Raw genomic sequence first — 22,650 nt, 5'->3', positions numbered from 1 at the left:
AGAACGTCACATCACAAATCTGTCATAACTTGTAGTGACAATGTGAAACTTTCAAAGGAGGAATAACACAAATGTCCTCTGTCTGACTTTTTTAATTCACGACCGTAAAGATTTACTTTGCTGCTACAACTTTACATGGTCTGGTACGACAAGTTGCTCAATGATAGATGGTAGCTTATATAAATCAACTTTTCTCAACATCTCAGCATATTTAACACAAAGATCTTCTTAAGGCAACAATGCATGAGATAGATTCCCTCTCCTATTATCCTGGAAACTGTTCAACAAAGGTTTTTGATTTTACCAACAAAGTGAAACCATGTTTTCATCATAAGTTAAGCTGACTGATTGTAGGTTAATTGTTGCAGTCGATCCATAATTTCCTGCTACTTCTTGGGTCCGTTTAACTCTGACATTATAATCATTTTCATTCCAAACTGACATTTTCCCAGTCTACTGCTCCAGGACTGCAGCTTCGGTGCCATTAGAACACTTGCATGTCAAATAAAACTGTTGGTAATCACATTTCCCAGAGAAACATTCAAGAACTGTATTATATCTAATTATACAACATTACTAATCACAATCATCATACTTAATATAAAAATAGAACAGAATCAATTTCAATAAACAATGTGATGCACACAAGCTTGTATTACAAATTAGTTCACTGACTCAATCACTCATCCTCCCAATTAGCCTCTGATTCCACTTCAAAGATCCTCCCATCATGCTAATGCGTCTGTCACAATTATTTCTGCTGTTTGCAGTGATATGGAATCAACCACACAGTATCATGGATTCAGTATGTTTCTTTGGCTCCTGGACATTGTAATTACTTTTAAAGCAATGTGCATGTTTACATTTTATGAAAATACTAGACAGGTAATATTGTTTGCCATCTCAGATTCTTGTTATATATTAAGTTTTCATGTTTCCTGGCTTTAATCTAGAGAGCTGATTATCAGTTTGACAGAAACTTGATAGTGGACCGAACAATTAAGATGAAAAAGTATCCGTTATCTTACTGTTTTTTGTCAGTGTCCAAGCAGGCTCCATCGGTTAAATTTATTAAATAAGAAAGTTGTTTGATCTGATCATCAATGTTGAAGCAATATCATGCATAAAACATGAACTAAGCTGTGTTTGACGTCACCCTATCCAGATGTGACGAGTAGGAAAAGGTTGTTCTGCTTTTGTTAGGAAATGACTGGGTTCTTGAAAGATCATTGTCCACAGTCAAAAAATGATCTCTTATAGATTGTTCCACAGAGAGACTGATCTAGTTCAGCAGCAGGAGAGTAAGCTGCTCACTCTGTGACCCCACAGCCCCAGACAGAGAGACGGAGAAAACCTGAGAAGATCAGAAATCTGACAGTTTTTGGTCCAATTCAGGTGCTTCAGCCTTTTTGTGGATCAAAAGCTTCCTAAATAGATTTTTGAATTGAAAATGTAGCAGCTCTTCAACATCTATCAGCTGCAACTCCAACAAAATCCACTAGCCATTGTTCTGAAGTAAACAAAGACGCCAGAGAAGTTGTAAATAAGCAGAACAGAAACCGGAAGACACTCAACACCAGCATAGAAGCGCTTCGGCGACGTAATTAACGCACACACACCTACTCACAACTATGAATGCTCGGCCCCTTCCGGAGGCTAGGTGCATACCTACGACGTAGCTTTGACGCAGAAGCATGAATTTCTCTTTTGCTTTTACTGAAGAGGTGTACAGACAAGTAAAGACTAAATAAATAATGCCACTAGTAGTAGTAATAGTAGAGTTGTGTCTCCAGAGGTTTGGCAAGAATATGGACGCACATTTGCCTGACAGATAACTGAGATACTGGTCGGTAGCAGAAGCACAGTTTACTGAGAACGCCTCATTGCCAGAGTGTCTTAGAGAGGGATCCTGATTACAGTGGTCCATGTGTGTGCATGCATGCATGCGCGAAAACAGGCACGGATGCCACATGGCGTTGGCAACATCCCAATACCGGATTTTTGTGATGATCCAATTGAGTGTCTTTTTTTGGAGCAGGGAGGTGCAGTGGAGGAGGTGCAGCTGTGAGTCAGCTGCCTGAATGGGCTTAGGTTGTTGGCATTAGGAGAATGGTAAATCAACGAAGACCATTGCTAAGACAAGATATGACCTAAAGTAGAAGCCTTTGTGCTGCAGATTTGAGAAAGGACCCAGTTTGTACAGCGACTGGGTTTACATGGACAACAATATTCACCTTATTCAGAATGATAGATTATTTCTATGATTGTTTTTTCATGAGTTGCTGGTAGAGTTCCATTCATATTCCCGTTTACATGTTACAGAGGATAGTCTGATTATAATTAATGTCATTCTTCCTATTACACCATTATGTCTGCTATTCAGTTTTAAAACCCCAACCTGAAATAGTTTAATGTACACGTTTACCATGTTATGGTGTTTTCTTTGTAATTTTACAAAAGCTACATCTCTATTTTTAAATTTTTCCATCATTTTTTAAACTCCAGGGCAGGTGCCATCAAGCAGTTGGTAACTCCCGTTTGTCGATGTCATAAAATGTGCTCCAGTAGGATGTTATAAAGCGATTATGATGTACCCTTGATGTACACTACATAAAATGATTCTGAATACTCCATGTCTTATTTAGCTTATTGCTTATTCCAGGTATGATCTTATTTGGTTTATCAGAAGTCTGTTTACATGGCAGTTTCTTATTCAAACTATTGTCTTAATCGGGTTGATATCAAACATATTGTTGTCAATATAAATGTAATAAGAGAGAGACATCTTTTTTCCAGGTGTTCTCTATCGGGAGTAAAGCTGTTGCACTATGCTCATGTGCACTGAACACCTCAGGCTAAGAAAAAAAAAAAGTGTTGTGTCTGATCTTGGTGTAAAGGTGGTCTGTGGAGTCTTGTACCATTGGAGTAATGGTCCTATCTGTGGGTCCCTGTTTTGTTTGCATCACACGAAACAAAGAATTGTGTAGGATTTCAAATATAAAAATGAAGGAAATGCATTCAGCAACAATGTAAACATAACCTCTTTTTGTTTTCCATATTAAATACATCAGTCTTCATATACAGCAATGATCTGAAACTATGGCTTATTACAACTCGATACAAATAAAAAAATGCATCTTCATTTTAGCAGTGCTTGCATTTATCTTGTTGCAATATCGATTGTGTCTACGACAAGATAAGTACATATTTATTTATGTTTAAAGTAAGTGCATAGGTCACTTTTAAATCTGAGCTTTTGAATATATTTGATCTTGGTAGAGTAGTGTGACCATCAAGCACATGTGGAGGCACATGACTCAGGCCTGCAAGATGGAGTGAGGAATGACACTTGTTAATCCTGTGATGAGTGGGATGAGCGTCAGACAGCACTGTTAGAAATATGAGAATTATACCGTGATCGCTGAATAACACAACATAATGTACTGTTGGAACAGTAGGCAATTCTATATCATGGCACCTTAGTTGTTCAGTGGCTTATGGGAAATACTCAGCATTTTTATAGTTTGCTCAGTATAACAACTGAGCTACTTCTCAGTGTGGATCCAAAGTCCTGGAATATAGAACATACAACATGCAGGGTATCTGCTGCCCAGAGGAAGACAGCTAGAGACCCAGGAAACAGGGTTTGAATGTCTGCCAAATGAAGCTGGCTCTGTTTCCAAAAGCAGGCCCGTCTGCTCCTGCTGCTCCTAATAGTCTCCATCTTTATCTACTCATGTTGCCCTCACCTCTTAATCCTCCTGCAGTGAAGATCGTTCAAACAAATATATAGCTCGAAGGTTTTGCTTTAAATTTTTCCTCCCTCTCTTTCCCCTTACTTTTTTCCTCTAGTCTTCACAGTCTTTACATCATTTAAACGCAATGCGCATGATTTACACTATTTCTGATTTATCTTCACGGCAGAGAATTTGTCTGCTTTTGCTGCAATAATTATCACCAGTGCTGCTGCTGCTCTAAATCTAGTCTCTCCAATTAACAGGTTTTTCAACAGAGCGATGCGATTTAGCTCTGCCTAGAGCAAATGCAGAATATATATAACCTGCAGCGTGTGTATTTAAGTATTTTGTGAGGGGGGTATAAGGCAGGTGGGTAAGCAGGGAGACGCATAAGCAGCATGCTAAGTACCCTTTGGCTGCTATGGTGCTGTTACCACAATATGAGTCACCATCAATATGTTGCCATATGTGAGAGGCACAAGTTTTTTCTTGAACTAGGGAGAAGGGAGAAAAGGGTGAGGTGTGGGGGTTTTTATCCCAACAAAAGCCATTTCATTTTGAGTAGCAACATGTACTTGTTATATATTAGTACATATATATTACTACAGCTGCAAAATTTGCTCTTCAGGTGTATTGACAATTTTGACAAATTTCTCCTGATTCCAGTCTGTTGTTGTTGTTGTATTAGTTGTTGTTGTTGTTGTGTCATGAATACAAATTTAATTAGATTATGAAGCTACAACTAAGAGGCAGTCAGCTAAGTTGATTGGAAACTGTGAAACCACTGTATTTGCAGGTTTTGCATTTAATTTCTTTACATCATTAAACAGATAGATTATATTTTGTATAGTTTAGTTTGTTGAGCTTTAGTGATGCAGATGCATCTTTCTAAGTTAGAAATATTCAAGTACGCAGTTCGTTTGTCACCTGCTTGCTGGCAGATTATATTTTTCCAAAAGGTATTAACCAGCCAAATGTGCACAAAGGATTTAACGTCTCTCAATATCAGTAACACATTTTGCTGAGGCTGGAAGACGTTTGTCTTTGGAAGGAATGCTTGAACAGTATTTAGTAGGGCTGTGAAAAGATTAAACATTAATCAAATTAATCACAGGTTTCTATGGATTAATCACGATTAATCACATTACCCATTTTCTCTGTATATTTTTGTGAAAACAAAAATGTTATGACAAAAGATGGACATATACATTTAACATGTTTTCTTTTTATATTCATAAATAAACAAAACAATGGTTCTGCAACTCAGCAGTTCTTTAGCAGTTCTCTTTGCTATTCCATATGGAACATTAATATAATCTTCATCCAAAACAGAATTGGGGCTTCTTAGCCATTGTATGGTTGAATACAACTTTTTTCTTTTCTTTTTAAATCAAACAGAAATTATTTGAGCTTCTTAGCCATTCTTTTTATAGGATTGTTGAATTATTTTATATTTTTTGTCAAACAACCATTAACCACACCATGACACAATCTAATGCCTCTCAAGGTCCTCTTAGCTGGTCGTTCTTTAGCCAGTTGGTGAGGCAAACTAACTTGTTCACATTTTCTGACAGTAAAGCTGACCGCTTCTTTTGCCAAATGTGTCCTGCGAGTGAAGCTGGTTTGGAGCATTGCACTTTAACGCCCCTCGCCGACAAACGCATGCTTCGAGTTGCGGTGGTACTTTAGGCTGGTATTACTACTGTGAAACAATAACGTCTTCCCACAGAGTGTACCTATCACCTTGGTTTTACTGAATGTTCGATCTTTGTTTTTTTGGAACACGATCTTCCCGTCCAGAAGGTTCTCAGGTTCATCAGAATTATCCATGTTGTTTGTTTGTTTGAATGGCAGCTGCCGTCTGACTGCATTAGAGCGGCGACTAGTGCAGGGTGGGCGGAATTGTGGGTATATTGGAAGGTCCTTCTGCACATGCGTTAAATGCGTAAAATAAGCAAATGAATTAATCCTGTAATTTTATCAAAACGCGTTAACGTGTTACTTTTCACAGCTCTAGTATTTAGACAACCTGTCTTCACTAGAAACAAGGAAAAGTGTGGCGTGTTTGAACAATGTCAGTGAAACTGACATGAAGTAAAAAAAATGTAGGCACCTCCACTTCCTGACCCAACACTGTCAGTGTGGATAAGGATCAAAATTCGATGCTGCCTTAAAGATAATAATATTAATATGTCACATATGCATTGAACACAGGCATATCCCAACCTGGATACATATATAATTCATTTGCAGATATCCTATTTTTAATGGCTGTCAATAGCCACTGACTAGTGATGTTTTTTTTTAGGTGTTACTTGTGAATCAACCACATAATGGTGAGGCTGTGTATGAAGCACATACAGTGATTATTGGAACCCTGTTGCACTCCAAAATACACCAGGGAGGGGCATGAAACATAGTTACTAATAGAAAAAATCCTCTCCCTTTAAAAAGCAGAGCCTAATGATAAGTAAGTTAGTGCTGGAGTCTAATAATGACTATATTAGCAACAATAAGTATTAAATATTTAAGAATTATTCCTGTATCTGTGTCCTTCATAGAATCACCGCACCCTCAAAAACTGAAAATAGAATCTGAGCTTTACTCAGAAAAATCTAAAAGTCAGTATAAAGCTTGTGGTTGGTTGTTGTAAAAGTAGATAAATGCATGAAACAAAGACAATATTTTTGCCCCTACTCTCCTTTTCTTTCTTGTTCTCTACATTAAAGTGATTCATTATAGTGCCTGCTCTATGGTGAGTTGCAGTCAACAGAGGCATGTAGAAGGAGCTTGGTCAGAGGGCTGAGCATGCCCTGCGGTGCTGATCTCACAGCCTGTATCCTTGAAAGCCCCAGAATGCCTGTCTAATGTCACACTGTGTGGGAGGTGGATTGTCCTACTCAAAGTGTGCATTCAAATTAATGACCTGGAACCAGGAACCCCCCTACATCTGCTGACAGACCACTATATCTTCAAAATCTGAGCAGCTGATTCAAATTGATTTGCTTCTCCTATTTTATACCCCCCACCTCTCTCCATGGCTCTCTCTCCAATTTGTGATGTTCTGTGGAGGTTACGATGCCTTTGAGCCTCTTAGTCTTTGAATAAAAACGTTAATCTACTGGGCAGCTTTGTCACTGGAGTTTTTTAGTCAGCTCAATTGGACAGAATGTAAAGGCAGAGGCTTGCTTTACCCAGAATAGGATGCAGGTTGACAGTGCTTTGTCCTGGTATGAAGGTACAGTCAGGGGCAGCAGTATTTAGGAGGTCAAATATTGATGTATACACCTGGCTGTATATCAATAATGCAAGGGGACTCGAGTTTCCTGCCTCAGGACCTGACATTGCAATAAAAAAAATGAATTGTCATAAAAAAGTAAAACGAACAATTGGAAATTGGTAGATTGGTAATTCGATGTTTGACTAATGATGTCCAGAAAGAAGACATAAAGGATCTAATATGAGCATGTGAGAGAGCACTGGTAGTCAGTCTGTGGACGAGAGGGCGGATGATTAGAGTTATTAAGAAAAGATTGAAAAGTGAACACAACAGAATAAAGCAAATCTGTTCACCATGAGAAAATTCTGCCTTGAATTGGTTTGTTGAATGATGGGTAAGATGCACGAGAATCGTCCACAGGCCAATGAAGAGTATATTTGCTGTAACATCTAATGAGAAAGGCGGGCCTAACCTCAGTCTTGAGCAGGATTGGTCAACTGAGCTACACACACACAGGCCCCTGCGCTCTGCCACACACTCGCTCAGAGACACGGGCAGTGACTGAGACTTGAGCTCTTCACCGTGAAACAGCCGGTTAGTGACTTTGTAGAACAGTGGAAACACAGAGCTTCTCTGGTCACATCTGCTCAGAGATCAGCGGCTTCATGATCTGAGCAGAAGCTGCAGGTGGTACCGAGCTGGAGTTTCTGTTTCCTCCTCCTCATCTCGGCTCGATCATTTTGCTCAGTACAATACGAGACGTGACGCTCACAGTCAGGACTACTGACACCTAGATCATCCCAATAAAAAATAACCTTAACTAACCCTCTGAACTTGAACTAGTTAATTTTAAGTGTGAACTGGTTCAATGCTGCAAACAGCTACTGGACACCAGTCAGCATTGAGAGGCAGAAGTAGTAGGGCTGGATTATTACACTGTTGTGACCAATCCTGCATGAGACTGCGGTTAGGCTCGCCTTTCTCATTAGCATAAGGACACTGCAAATGAAAAGGAAATGTATCAGGGAACAAATAAATATGCAAATATTTAAGACATTTATTTGGACATTTCTCTTGGTATTAACATTGTTACGTGTGGCCAGGAGGTGGGGCTCTGTGTGAGAATGTGTGTGTGTGTTTGTGCCTCTCTCCACCTTTCTCTCTCTCTCCACGCAGCCAGTCCTCAGGTGAGACTCATCACCTCGTCAGCTGGAGCTGATTTAAGGAGGCTGTGAATTTCTTTCTCGCTCTCTACTCTTCCATGCAGGTGAACGGGTGAGGAGACCGAGGCTCCGGTTTCCCCCATGCCAGAAGTCCTTTTGAGCTTTTGTTATGTTGGTTCGGGGGTTCCCGGTAGTCCTGTTTTCGGATAACCTTTTTCTTTCATTTAGGTAGTGGGTTATTTAGGCAGACTTAGTTCGGGGGTGAACACTGACTTCGACGGCCGATGGCTGGCTCAGTGTTCCCCTCTCTTTTGTTTGTTTTGGCCGGGAACCTCCAACCCTTTTGGTTTGTTGCCTTTCTAAATATTTGTTTGTTTCAACCAATAAACATTTGTTATTATTTAGTGGCAACAGTTGTTTCTGATTCGTTTATTTGATGTGTTCCGGGCCTCACGAGCCATTTCTTATAGGTCCGTAACATATTTGGGGGCTCGTCCGGGATCACATGTTGGGTCTTCAGTGTTTCTGTTGATTCCAACTGTGAGTGCCGTGTCTATTGTGATAGGCCATGTCTAGTTGATTTTGTAATGTGACTTGGTCGTCACTGACAGAGTTTGTTGGCTTGGACTTCCTAGTGTGGTTGCCAGTGTTTTTTCGGCCGGCACGTTTGTGCACCATGGTTTTCTATTTGGTGCTGCTGTGTTTTGCCCTCTTGGGTGGTATTTTTGAGGGAGTAGGTTGGTGAGCGGTCTGTTTTTTTTGTTTTTTTTTCCTCTCGCCCTGGTCTGATCAGTGTGGCCAGTCTCGTCATGGCGTTTAGTGCTGAGGAGTTTGTTGCTCATCCGACGATGGAGCAGTTCTGTTCTTGCACTAAAGAGCAGTTAATTTCTCTGGCCAGTTTTCTTAGTTATGGTGACTAAGCAGATGAAGAAGCAGGCTATAAAAACTGAGCTGCTGTCTGTGTTGTATAAAGAGGGTCTTTTGAGTGAAGCAGTCATGAAGGGGGTGGAGTCACGGTCAGATGTGGATGAAGCGGCTCGTCTCAGGGGATTGGAGCTGCAGATTGAGTTGCGCCGTCTGGATCTGAGGGAGAAGGAGCTGTTGGGTGAACTGGAGGTGCGGAAGCTGGAGGAAGAGACAAAGAGGCAGGTGCATCTGAAGGAGCTGGAGTTACAGCATGCACCTCCTTCTCCTCCCCCTCCTGCCGCCAGTGGTTTTGATATAGGTAGATGCATCCGTTTCGTTCCGTCTTTTAATGATAAAGATGTTGACAAATATTTCACCCTGTTTGAACGTGTAGCTGACACCCTGGAGTGGCCTAGGCAGTTTTGGCCGTTGCTTTTACAATGTGTGTTCACGGGAAAGGCCCAGGATGCCTACGCGTCTTTGGAGTCTGGTATGAGCCTGAATTATGATCATGTCAAAGAGGCGGTGCTGAGGGCCTACGAGTTAGTGCCCGAGGCATATCGCCAGAGGTACCGTCGTCTCAAGAAGTCATATGAGAAGACATACGTGGAGTTTGGTCATGAGAAGGGAGTGTTATTTGATCGTTGGTGTCGCTCTATGAAGGTTTCTGATTTCGCTGGCTTGCGTGAGTTGATGTTGCTGGAAGACTTTAAGAATTGTTTGCCTGAACGAATTGTGACACACATTAATGACCGTAACGTGCTAGAAATTTCTAGGGCTGCGGTACTTGCTGATGAATACGTTTTGACTCATAGGGACAGTTATGATAAGCCACAGTCCTCCCTGGGTCGCAGCTTCTCTGCGCCCAGGCCCCCTGTGACGCAGAAGGAGAGTGGAGGGGGTAAGGAGAGTGACAGGGTTTGTTCCTTTTGCAAGAAGCGTGGCCATACAGTTAATTACTGTTTTGCTTTGAACAAAAGGGACAAGCCTCCTAAAGCTGTTAATTTGTTAAAAACCGAAAGCTCATTGAGTCAGTCTCCTAGTGCTCCCAGTTCATCTCTCTCACGCTCTCATCCTGGGCAGTCTCCGGAGCTTGATGATGTGTTTTTGCCTTTCGTCATGAAGGGGGCGGTCTCGCTGACTGCGGGAGGCCCGAAAGTCCCTGTCGTTATTCTGAGGGACAGTGCAGCCTCTCAGTCGGTCATTTTGAGTGTTTGAGTGTTGCCTCTGTCTGAGAAATCTTCAACCGACTCGGCTGCGTTAGTCCGTGGGTTTGGGATGCAGTTTGTGGGGATTCCTTTGCACACCATTCACCTGGACTCGGAGTTGGTTACGGGGCCTGTTATTGTCGGTGTCAGTGATGAGTTTCCTGTCGGGGGGGTGTCTTTCATCCTGGGGAACGATTTAGCGGGGGGGAAGGTCCTGCTTAATCCTGAAGTAACAGCTGTTCCCCGGTCTGGGTGTTCAGATGAGTTGGTGAGAAAGTTCCCAGGGGTGTTTTCTGTCTGCGCCATTACCCGTGCCATGGCAGCAAAGCAACGTCAGCTGCAGCCTGAGTCCGGTGATGAGGAAGTAGAATTGAGTGACAGTTTTATGGCTGGGGACGGTTCGTCAGTGTTACCAGCCTTTCCCTCCCCAGGCCCGGTTCCTTTTCCCCCGCCATCTCCCCTTTCTATATTGGACAGTTCAGATGTTAAATTGTCCATGTCACGTGAACAGCTTATTATCGAACAGCAGCGTGATCCCACGCTGGTTTCTCTTTTTGCGGCTGTGGGTTTGAATGATGATGATGGGGGTGGGTCTCCCAGGTATTTCTTGAAGGACGGGGTGCTGATGCGTGCGTGGCTGCCACCACGTTTGGGTTTTCAAGAGGATTGGGGGGTTGTGAAGCAAGTTGTAGTTCCACAGCTGTTTCGACCAGAAGTTTTGAAGCTGGCCCATGATAATCCTCTGGCTGGCCATCTTGGGGTAAATAAGACATATGATAGAGTGTTGCGTTGTTTTTTTTGGCCGGGTCTTAAAGCCGATGTGCGTCAGCACTGTAGGACCTGCCATGTCTGTCAACTCTCTGGTAAGCCCAATCAAACCATTCCCCCGTTTCCACTCTATCCGATTCCTGTTGTAGGGGAGCCTTTCGAACGTGTTATCGTAGACTGTGTAGGGCCTCTTCCCCGTACAAAGGCGGGTCATCAGTTTCTCCTGACCATTATGTGCGTTAACACTCGTTTTCCTGAGGCTATTCCTCTGCGGAGGATCACCGCCCCTGCAGTCATTAAAGCGTTGACTAAGTTTTTTTCCTTGTTTGGTTTGCCACGGGTGGTGCAGACGGACCAGGGGTCGAATTTTATGTCTAAGGTTTTTGCACAGGTGGTGAAGCAGCTTGACATTTCTCATTGTCATTCCAGCGCGTACCATCCAGAGAGTCAGGGTGCGCTTGAGCGGTTTCACCAGACCCTAAAATCTATGCTGCGCACTTACTGCCTCGAGTATGGTAAGGATCGGGATGAGGGTGTCCACCTGCTTCTCTTTGCTGTGAGTGAGGTGGTACAGGAGTCGCTGGGTTTCAGTCCTGCTGAGCTTGTGTTTGCCCATACGGTGCGCGGTCCGCTTAAATTGCTACATGAAAAATGGGTTGGTAGTGCAGAACCACAGAATCTGCTGGACTATGTGTGTGATTTTCGTTCAAAACTTCATCGTGCTTGTGAGCTGGCTAAACAGAGCATGGTTGTTGCCCAGGGCAAGATGAAGCGTTGGTTCGACAAAGATGCGCAGAGCCGTAGCTTCAGCCCAGGGGACAAAGTGTTGGTGCTGTTGCCCATTCCTGGCTCATCGTTACAGGCACGTTACAGTGGGCCATATGTTGTCCGGGAGAAGGTTGGCGCTCGTGACTATGTGGTCGCGACCCCGGACCGCAGGAGGCGAAGTCGGCTTTGTCATGTCAACATGTTGAAGCCCTATCTGGAGCGAGGGTCTGTTTCACCCTCCCCTGTTGTATTGAAATCGGCTGTGGCACTGTCCGGTGCTGAAGTGATTGATCAGGGTGAGGCGGCTGTGGCGCTGTCCGGTCCTGAAGTGATTGATCAGGGTGAGGCGGCTGTGGCGCTGTCCGGTGCCGATTTGCCGGAGTCTGAGGAGTTGGATTTTGATGGTGATGTCGTTGCCTTGTCCAGTGCTGTTGTTCATGGGCGTTTGAAGAACTCTGAACTGCTGGTTAATCTTGATGGTTGTGTTTCGCATCTGCCTCCGTCTCAGGGTGAGGATGTGGTCCGTTTGATTGGTTCACATATGTCACTGTTCTCTGATGTGCCCTCTCAGACCCAGGTGCTGCAACATGATGTTGAAGTAGGAGATTTGTTTCCGATTAAACAACATGCCTACAGAGTTAATCCAGAAAAACGTGCACGCTTGCAGAAGCAGGTGGACTACATGTTGGGCCACGGTATTGCTGAACCCAGCTGTAGTCCCTGGAGTTCTCCCTGTCTGCTGGCTATGAAATCTGATGGTTCAGACCGGTTCTGTACAGACTTTAGGAAAGTGAATGGAGTCACTAGGCCTGATTGTTATCCTCTTCCCCGAGTTGAGGATTGTGTAGATAATGTTGGCGGTGCCAAGTATGTAACCAAACTTGACCTGTTAAAGGGATATTGGCAGGTGCCACTGACTCCTCGGGCGAAAGAAATTTCTACTTTTCAGCGGCTGGTGAATATTGTGTTGTCTGGTCTTTCTGGTTGTGAGGCATATTTGGACGACATTGTTGTGTATTCTGGGTCCTGGGACGAGCACATTCAGCAGCTGTATTCTGTGTTTGGGCGTTTGCGTGACGCCAATCTTACTTTAAACCTTGTTAAGTGCGAGTTTGGCCAGGCGACAGTGACCTATTTGGGCAAAGTGGTTGGTCGGGGCCAAGTCAGGCCGGTGCACTCCAAGGTGGAGGCTATTCTTTCTTTCCCTGTCCCTCGTTCACGGCGGGAATTGCGCCGGTTTCTGGGGATGGCGGGCTACTAGCGTAGTTTTTGTAAGAACTCTTCTGCGGTAGCTGCTTCCCTCACTGATTTGTTGAGCCCGAAGGTGTGTTTTCGCTGGACTGAGGGCTGTCAGCGTGCTTTTGACTGTATTAAGGCTTTGTTGACTACGGCCCCAGTCCTGTCTGCCCCTGTGTTTGATCGTCCATTTAAACTGTCTGTTGATGCCAGTGATGCGGGTGCGGTTGCTGTTCTGCTTCAGGAGGGGGGGGACGGGGTTGAACATCCCGTCTCTTACTTCTCCAAGAAGTTCAACAAACACCAGCGCGTGTACTCTACTATTGAGAAGGAGGCGTTGGCCTTGGTCCTGGCGCTGAGCCACTTTGAAGTTTATGTGGGTTCCGCGAGTTCGCCAACTGTTGTGTATACGGACCACAATCCTTTAGTTTTGGTGAATCAGATGCGGAACACTAACCAGAGGTTAATGCGCTGGGCGCTCTTCCTGCAGTCCTTTAACGTGGTCATTCGGCATGTGAAGGGGCGGGACAACGTCCTGGCCGACACGTTGTCACGGTGTTAGGTCTTGTGAATGTGTTGTTTTTTTTTCCTTCCTCCCTGGTCTTCACGTTTGCCCCTGGCTATTCACAAGCTCTGGGTGGGGGTGTAACGTGTGGCCAGGAGGTGGGGCTCTGTGTGAGAATATGTTTGTGCCTCTCTCCACCTTTCTCTCTCTCCACGCAGCCAGTCCTCAGGTGAGACTCATCACCTCGTCAGCTGGAGCTGACTTAAGGAGGCTGTGAATTTCTTTCTCGCTCTCTACTCTTCCATGCAGGTGAACGGGTGAGGAGACCGAGGCTCCGGTTTCCCCCATGCCAGAAGTCCTTTTGAGCTTTTGTTATGTTGGTAGTTGGTTCGGGGGTTCCCGGTAGTCCTGTTTTCGGATAACCTTTTTCTTTCATTTAGGTAGTGGGTTATTTAGGCAGACTTAGTTCGGGGGTGAACACTGACTTCGACGGCCGATGGCTGGCTCAGTGTTCCCCTCTCTTTTGTTTGTTTTGGCCGGGAACCTCCAACCCTTTTGGATTGTTGCCTTTCTAAATATTTGTTTGTTTCAACCAATAAACATTTGTTATTATTTAGTGGCAACAGTTGTTTCTGATTCGTTTATTTGATGTGTTCCGGGCCTCACGAGCCATTTCTTATAGGTCCGTAACAACATATCTATTTATTTATTTCTGTATTAATTAATTCATTTATTTCTGTATTTATTTATTCATTTATTTCTGTATTTATTTATACATTTATTTATTTATTTATTTTTACTTAAGTCATGTATGGTCCTCCATAGGTGTGATGCTACGTGGGTATACAGTGCATTCTGGGTAATTTTGTCTCTCTCCCTGTGTGTTGCTTGAGGCTGAGAGGAGCTATAAATAAATGCTGCGCTTTCGTGGTCCATTCATGTGTAGCTCAACAAGGCAACACTCGTGCAGCATGGCGTGCATCATGCTGCACTCTCAAAGATAAAATGCTCACTGAGCACACCGGTCCTCTTGTATCATGTGTCCTCTCCCATTCAACACTGATCTGATGAGATAGGATAATAAATAAAAGATTTTCAGGTCAGAAAATAACATAATTATTCATCATAGAGGTTATATTAAGGAAAGGTACTGTTTATGAATGCAGTGGTGGATGTAGTGTTAATTCCTTCAGCAGCGTAAAGCCTGGTATGACTCATAAAATTGTGTCTCTGTCTCGATGACCCCTATAAGCCTGCTACTAACGTGGGAGTTTTTAGACAATGATTTCAGAAGAATTTTAGGAAATTGTTAATGCCATTGCAAATACGAGAGCTTGTTGCCAAGGAAACCACCTTGGCATGTCCCTAGTGGTAGAAAGACGAGGCGAATTTGTGTGTGTGACATGCAGGCTTACGTACATGCTTGAGAGTACTGCGATGGCTTCATGCTCTGAAGCTCAGTTGTACTGACACACAGGGGCTTTGATATCAGTTGCATTTTTTTTATGTGTTAAAGGATTGCATTTGAAACCGGAGACCTGTAAGATATGTTTTGCGTACGGTAGGCACTCAAGGCATCCTGATATGCTATTCAGTGACAGTTATCTGAAAGTCAGTTCGGGAAACTGTGGAAGCACTAAAGAGGAATGAAGGCACTAGCATTTCTGGTTCCCACTGTAGAAATAAAAGAGTTATTTTGCATTTCTGGTGAAAAGCAGAGCAGCTGCAATTTGGACTACTTGCAGGCCAAACCATGTGGTGCTTCTTTCTAAAATTTAAGATTTCATTAAGATTATTCAAAGTTTTGACCGCAACATTGGTTTTGTCCGAATGGTTTGGGACATAACATTTGGACTATTTGGACACAGTGCTGTACCGCGATGTTCTAGATTACAAACATTTATCCCGAATTTTCCGACGTTGGATGCGTTTGCTTACTTGACTCACAAGTAGTCCTTCACATTTTTTTATTTTAAACATAGCTTTTTTTTTCTCACATATTTTCTCTGTACTATCGGCCTCGTTGGCGCAGTAGGCAGCGCGTCAGTCTCATAATCTGAAGGTCGTGAGTTCAACCCTCACACGGGGCATGTGCCTTTTTACATGAGGTTTTGAGTGACCTTGTATTGCAGTGTAAAGCATTCATTTACACTGTGCACTCCATAGAGGGTGCAGTTGGAAAGGACGGAAAACTGTGGAGATCCTAAAGAGCTATGACGTGCATTTCTGGTTCCCACTGTAGAAATAAAAGAGTAATTTTGCATTTCTGGTGAAAAGCAGAGCACCTGCAATTTGGACTACTTGCAGACCAAACCATGTGGTACTTCTTTGCTATGTGCAGAAAATAGAGATTGACAGGAATGCAGACAGAGCCTCTGCACACCTATAGCTGCCATAACGCTGACAGGTGATCAACTTTCTAAAATTTAAGATTTCATATTCAGGAAGATTAACTGTCATTCCAAAACTTCAAAGGGGTCTTTGAAGTGGTTTGAACCTCAAATAAATTGTTCTGGCAGGGCATAGGGGTCCCTTATGAGTACGTTTTCGAAAAACTCAAAATTGTAAGATAGGCATTTTCAAGCATTGGTGGTTCAGTGGTAGAATTCTCGCCTGCCACGCGGGAGGCCCGGGTTCGATTCCCGGCTAATGCAACAGAATATCTTTAGCCAATGATTTATAACTCAAGAGTGGGTGTATTGTTCGCTATGTCCATACCATCCTTGTAGTCTAAGGCAATTTGGTATTGGTTCTGTCGTTTGCAGCAGAGCAGTAGAGAATGGGCTGTTAGCCCCACCCTGCTCCAATTGGATAATATCATTGATTTATAATGCTCACTTTTAACTGGTTTAAAATGACTTTACAAACACTCATAAGTCATCTTCTTGTGACTCTTGTTCTGGATTATTCAAAGTTTCGACTGCAACATTGGTTTTGTCTGAATGGTTTGGGACATAACATTTGGACTATTTGGACACAGTGCTGTACAGCGATGTTCTAGATTACAAACATTTATCCCGAATTTTCCGACGTTGGATGCGTTTGCTTACTTGACTCACAAGTAGTCCTTCACATTTTTTTATTTTAAACATAGTTTTTTTTTTCTCACATATTTTCTCTGTACCATCGGCCTCGTTGGCGCAGTAGGCAGTGCGTCAGTCTCATAATCTGAAGGTCGTGAGTTCAACCCTCACACGGTGCATGTGCCTTTTTACATGAGGTTTTGAGTGACCTTGTATTGCAGTGTAAAGCATTCATTAACACGTTGCACTCCATAGAGGGTGCAGTTGGAAAGGACGGGAAACTGTGGAGATCCTAAAGAGCAATGACGTGCATTTCTGGTTCCCACTGTATAAATTAAAGAGTCATTTTGCATTTCTGGTGAAAAGCAGAGCACCTGCAATTTGGACTACTTGCAGACCAAACCATGTGGTGCTTCTTTGCTATGTGCAGAAAATAGAGATTGACAGGAATGCAGACAGAGCCTCTGCACACCTATAGCTGCCATAACGCTGACAGGTGATCAACTTTTTAAAATTTAAGATTTCATATTCAGGAAGATTAACTGTCATTCCAAAACTTCAAAGGGGTCTTTGAAGTGGTTTAAACCTCAGAAAAATTGTTCTGGTGCAATTTGGACTACTTGCAGGCCAAACCGTGTGGTACTTCTTTGCTATGTGCAGAAAATAGAGATTGACAGGAATGCAGACAGAGCCTCTGCACACCTATAGCTGCCATAACGCTGACAGGTGATCAACTTTCTAAAATTTACGATTTCATATTCAGGAAGATTAACTGTCATTCGTAAAACTTCAAAGGGGTCTTTGAAGTGGTTTGAACCTCAGATAAATTGTTCTGGCAGGGCATAGGGGTCCCTTATGAGTACGTTTTCGAAAATCTGAAGATTGTAAGATAGGCATTTTCAAGCATTGGTGGTTCAGTGGTAGAATTCTCGCCTGCCACGCGGGAGGCCCGGGTTCGATTCCTGGCTAATGCAACAGAATATCTTTAGCCAATGATTTATAACTCAAGAGTGGGTGTATTGTTCGCTATGTCCATACCATCCTTGTAGTCTAAGGCAATTTGGTATTGGTTCTGTCGTTTGCAGCAGAGCAGTAGAGAATGGGCTGTTAGCCCCACCCTGCTCCAATTGGATAATATCATTGATTTATAATGCTCACTTTTAACTGGTTTAAAATGACTTTACAAACACTCATAAATCATCTTCTTGTGACTCTTGTTCTGGATTATTCAAAGTTTTGACTGCAACATTGGTTTTGCCTGAATGGTTTGGGACATAACATTTGGACTATTTGGACACAGTGCTGTACAGCGATGTTCTAGATTACAAACATTTATCCCGAATTTTCCGACGTTGGATGCGTTTGCTTACTTGACTCACAAGTAGTCCTTCACATTTTTTTATTTTAAACATAGCTTTTTTTTTCTCACATATTTTCTCTGTCCCATCGGCCTCGTTGGCGCAGTAGGCAGCGCGTCAGTCTCATAATCTGAAGGTCGTGAGTTCAACCCTCACACGGGGCATGTGCCTTTTTACATGAGGTTTTGAGTGACCTTGTATTGCAGTGTAAAGCATTCATTTACACTGTGCACTCCATAGAGGGTGCAGTTGGAAAGGACGGGAAACTGTGGAGATCCTAAAGAGCAATGACGTGCATTTCTGGTTCCCACTGTAGAAATAAGCCAATGATTTATAACTCAAGAGTGGGTGTATTGTTCGCTATGTCCATACCATCCTTGTAGTCCAAGGCTGTCTGGTATTGGTTCTGTCGTTTGCAGCAGAGCAGTAGAGAATGGGCTGTTAGCCCCACCCTGCTCCAACTGGATAATATCATTGATTTATAATGCTCACTTTTAACTGGTTTAAATGACTTTACAAACACTCATAAGTCATCTTCTTGTGACTCTTGTTCTGGATTATTCAAAGTTTTGACTGCAACATTGGTTTTGTCTGAATGGTTTGGGACATAACATTTGGACTATTTGGACACAGTGCTGTACAGCGATGTTCTAGATTACAAACATTTATCCCGAATTTTCCGACGTTGGATGCGTTTGCTTACTTGACTCACAAGTAGTCCTTCACATTTTTTTATTTTAAACATAGCTTTTTTTTTCTCACATATTTTCTCTGTCCCATCGGCCTCGTTGGCGCAGTAGGCAGCGCGTCAGTCTCATAATCTGAAGGTCGTGAGTTCAACCCTCACACGGGGCATGTGCCTTTTTACATGAGGTTTTGAGTGACCTTGTATTGCAGTGTAAAGCATTCATTTACACTGTGCACTCCATAGAGGGTGCAGTTGGAAAGGACGGGAAACTGTGGAGATCCTAAAGAGCAATGACGTGCATTTCTGGTTCCCACTGTATAAATTAAAGAGTAATTTTGCATTTCTGGTGAAAAGCAGAGCACCTGCAATTTGGACTACTTGCAGACCAAACCATGTGGTGCTTCTTTGCTATGTGCAGAAAATAGAGATTGACAGGAATGCAGACAGAGCCTCTGCACACCTATAGCTGCCATAACGCTGACAGGTGATCAACTTTCTAAAATTTAAGATTTCATATTCAGGAAGATTAACTGTCATTCCAAAACTTCAAAGGGGTCTTTGAAGTGGTTTGAACCTCAGATAAATTGTTCTGGCAGGGCGTAGGGGTCCCTTATGAGTACTTTTTTCGAAAAACTCAAAATTGTAAGATAGGCATTTTCAAGCATTGGTGGTTCAGTGGTAGAATTCTCGCCTGCCACGCGGGAGGCCCGGGTTCGATTCCCGGCTAATGCAACAGAATTTCTTTAGCCAATGATTTATAACTCAAGAGTGGGTGTATTGTTCGCTATGTCCATACCATCCTTGTAGTCTAAGGCAATTTGGTATTGGTTCTGTCCTTTGTAGTAGAGTCCACATGGGCTGTTAGCCCAACCCTGCTCCAATTGGATTAAGATCATTGTTTTATAATGCTCACTTTTAAATGGTTTAAAATGACTGTACAAACACTGATATATGTCCTTATAGCTCTTGTTCTGGATTATTCATAGTTTTGAGAGCAACATTGGTTTTGGCCGAATGGCTTGGGACATTACATTTGGACTATGCAACAATTCATTTACACTCTGCACTCCATAGAGGGTGCAGTTGGAAAGGACGGGAAACTGTGGAGTCACTAAAGAGGAATGAAGGAACTAGCATTTGTGGTTCCCACTGTAGAAATGAAAGAGTCATTTTGCATTTCTGGTGAAAAGCAGAGCACCTGCAATATGGACGACTTGCAGGCCAAACCGTGTGGTACTTCTTTGCTATGTGCAGAAAATAGAGATTGACAGGAATGCAGACAGAGCCTCTGCACACCTATAGCTGCCATAACGCTGACAGGTGATCAACTTTCTAAAATTTAAGATTTCATATTCAGGAAGATTAACTGTCATTCCAAAACTTCAAAGGGGTCTTTGAAGTGGTTTGAACCTCAGATAAATTGTTCTGGCAGGGCATAGGGGTCCCTTATGAGTACGTTTTCGAAAAACTCAAAATTGTAAGATAGGCATTTTCAAGCATTGGTGGTTCAGTGGTAGAATTCTCGCCTGCCACGCGGGAGGCCCGGGTTCGATTCCCGGCTAATGCAACAGAATTTCTTTAGCCAATGATTTATAACTCAAGAGTGGGTGTATTGTTCGCTATGTCCATACCATCCTTGTAGTCTAAGGCAATTTGGTATTGGTTCTGTCCTTTGTAGTAGAGTCCACATGGGCTGTTAGCCCAACCCTGCTCCAATTGGATTAAGATCATTGTTTTATAATGCTCACTTTTAAATGGTTTAAAATGACTGTACAAACACTGATATATGTCCTTATAGCTCTTGTTCTGGATTATTCATAGTTTTGAGAGCAACATTGGTTTTGGCCGAATGGCTTGGGACATTACATTTGGACTATGCAACAATTCATTTACACTCTGCACTCCATAGAGGGTGCAGTTGGAAAGGACGGGAAACTGTGGAGTCACTAAAGAGGAATGAAGGAACTAGCATTTGTGGTTCCCACTGTAGAAATGAAAGAGTCATTTTGCATTTCTGGTGAAAAGCAGAGCACCTGCAATATGGACGACTTGCAGGCCAAACCGTGTGGTACTTCTTTGCTATGTGCAGAAAATAGAGATTGACAGGAATGCAGACAGAGCCTCTGCACACCTATAGCTGCCATAACGCTGACAGGTGATCAACTTTCTAAAATTTAAGATTTCATATTCAGGAAGATTAACTGTCATTCCAAAACTTCAAAGGGGTCTTTGAAGTGGTTTGAACCTCAGATAAATTGTTCTGGCAGGGCATAGGGGTCCCTTATGAGTACGTTTTCGAAAAACTCAAAATTGTAAGATAGGCATTTTCAAGCATTGGTGGTTCAGTGGTAGAATTCTCGCCTGCCACGCGGGAGGCCCGGGTTCGATTCCCGGCTAATGCAACAGAATATCTTTAGCCAATGATTTATAACTCAAGAGTGGGTGTATTGTTCGCTATGTCCATACCATCCTTGTAGTCCAAGGCTGTCTGGTATTGGTTCTGTCGTTTGCAGCAGAGCAGTAGAGAATGGGCTGTTAGCCCCACCCTGCTCCAACTGGATAATATCATTGATTTATAATGCTCACTTTTAACTGGTTTAAAATGACTTTACAAACACTCATAAGTCATCTTCTTGTGACTCTTGTTCTGGATTATTCAAAGTTTTGACTGCAACATTGGTTTTGTCTGAATGGTTTGGGACATAACATTTGGACTATTTGGACACAGTGCTGTACAGCGATGTTCTAGATTACAAACATTTATCCCGAATTTTCCGACGTTGGATGCGTTTGCTTACTTGACTCACAAGTAGTCCTTCACATTTTTTTATTTTAAACATAGCTTTTTTTTTCTCACATATTTTCTCTGTCCCATCGGCCTCGTTGGCGCAGTAGGCAGCGCGTCAGTCTCATAATCTGAAGGTCGTGAGTTCAACCCTCACACGGGGCATGTGCCTTTTTACATGAGGTTTTGAGTGACCTTGTATTGCAGTGTAAAGCATTCATTTACACTGTGCACTCCATAGAGGGTGCAGTTGGAAAGGACGGGAAACTGTGGAGATCCTAAAGAGCAATGACGTGCATTTCTGGTTCCCACTGTAGAAATAAGCCAATGATTTATAACTCAAGAGTGGGTGTATTGTTCGCTATGTCCATACCATCCTTGTAGTCCAAGGCTGTCTGGTATTGGTTCTGTCGTTTGCAGCAGAGCAGTAGAGAATGGGCTGTTAGCCCCACCCTGCTCCAACTGGATAATATCATTGATTTATAATGCTCACTTTTAACTGGTTTAAAATGACTTTACAAACACTCATAAGTCATCTTCTTGTGACTCTTGTTCTGGATTATTCAAAGTTTTGACTGCAACATTGGTTTTGTCTGAATGGTTTGGGACATAACATTTGGACTATTTGGACACAGTGCTGTACAGCGATGTTCTAGATTACAAACATTTATCCCGAATTTTCCGACGTTGGATGCGTTTGCTTACTTGACTCACAAGTAGTCCTTCACATTTTTTTATTTTAAACATAGCTTTTTTTTTCTCACATATTTTCTCTGTCCCATCGGCCTCGTTGGCGCAGTAGGCAGCGCGTCAGTCTCATAATCTGAAGGTCGTGAGTTCAACCCTCACACGGGGCATGTGCCTTTTTACATGAGGTTTTGAGTGACCTTGTATTGCAGTGTAAAGCATTCATTTACACTGTGCACTCCATAGAGGGTGCAGTTGGAAAGGACGGGAAACTGTGGAGATCCTAAAGAGCAATGACGTGCATTTCTGGTTCCCACTGTATAAATTAAAGAGTAATTTTGCATTTCTGGTGAAAAGCAGAGCACCTGCAATTTGGACTACTTGCAGACCAAACCATGTGGTGCTTCTTTGCTATGTGCAGAAAATAGAGATTGACAGGAATGCAGACAGAGCCTCTGCACACCTATAGCTGCCATAACGCTGACAGGTGATCAACTTTCTAAAATTTAAGATTTCATATTCAGGAAGATTAACTGTCATTCCAAAACTTCAAAGGGGTCTTTGAAGTGGTTTGAACCTCAGATAAATTGTTCTGGCA

At 42.8% G+C, this 22,650-nt stretch overlaps 1 protein-coding gene and 10 non-coding genes across 11 annotated transcripts in view; all 11 read left to right on the top strand.

Annotated features, from left to right (window-relative positions):
* snap91a (synaptosome associated protein 91a) overlaps positions 1-22,650 on the top strand; it is a 130,368-nt gene that overhangs the window by 3,617 nt on the left and 104,101 nt on the right. The gene's annotated exons all lie outside the window — the stretch shown is intronic.
* trnam-cau (transfer RNA methionine (anticodon CAU)) lies at positions 15,529-15,601 on the top strand. Its single transcript has one exon. It is a non-coding gene; the product is annotated as a tRNA-Met (tRNA).
* Positions 16,095-16,165, top strand: trnag-gcc (transfer RNA glycine (anticodon GCC)). The gene has a single exon. It is a non-coding gene; the product is annotated as a tRNA-Gly (tRNA).
* trnag-gcc (transfer RNA glycine (anticodon GCC)) lies at positions 17,438-17,508 on the top strand. Its single transcript has one exon. It is a non-coding gene; the product is annotated as a tRNA-Gly (tRNA).
* trnam-cau (transfer RNA methionine (anticodon CAU)) lies at positions 17,984-18,056 on the top strand. Its single transcript has one exon. It is a non-coding gene; the product is annotated as a tRNA-Met (tRNA).
* Positions 18,675-18,747, top strand: trnam-cau (transfer RNA methionine (anticodon CAU)). The gene has a single exon. It is a non-coding gene; the product is annotated as a tRNA-Met (tRNA).
* On the top strand, positions 19,242-19,312 carry trnag-gcc (transfer RNA glycine (anticodon GCC)). The gene has a single exon. It is a non-coding gene; the product is annotated as a tRNA-Gly (tRNA).
* On the top strand, positions 20,077-20,147 carry trnag-gcc (transfer RNA glycine (anticodon GCC)). The gene has a single exon. It is a non-coding gene; the product is annotated as a tRNA-Gly (tRNA).
* trnag-gcc (transfer RNA glycine (anticodon GCC)) lies at positions 20,912-20,982 on the top strand. Its single transcript has one exon. It is a non-coding gene; the product is annotated as a tRNA-Gly (tRNA).
* trnam-cau (transfer RNA methionine (anticodon CAU)) lies at positions 21,458-21,530 on the top strand. Its single transcript has one exon. It is a non-coding gene; the product is annotated as a tRNA-Met (tRNA).
* On the top strand, positions 22,150-22,222 carry trnam-cau (transfer RNA methionine (anticodon CAU)). The gene has a single exon. It is a non-coding gene; the product is annotated as a tRNA-Met (tRNA).

Source organism: Platichthys flesus, chromosome 11, assembly GCF_949316205.1.
Source record: "Platichthys flesus chromosome 11, fPlaFle2.1, whole genome shotgun sequence".
Classification (NCBI taxonomy): domain Eukaryota; kingdom Metazoa; phylum Chordata; class Actinopteri; order Pleuronectiformes; family Pleuronectidae; genus Platichthys; species Platichthys flesus.
Note: the sequence above shows the minus strand (reverse complement) of the source record. Positions and strands in the feature narration are given on the sequence as shown.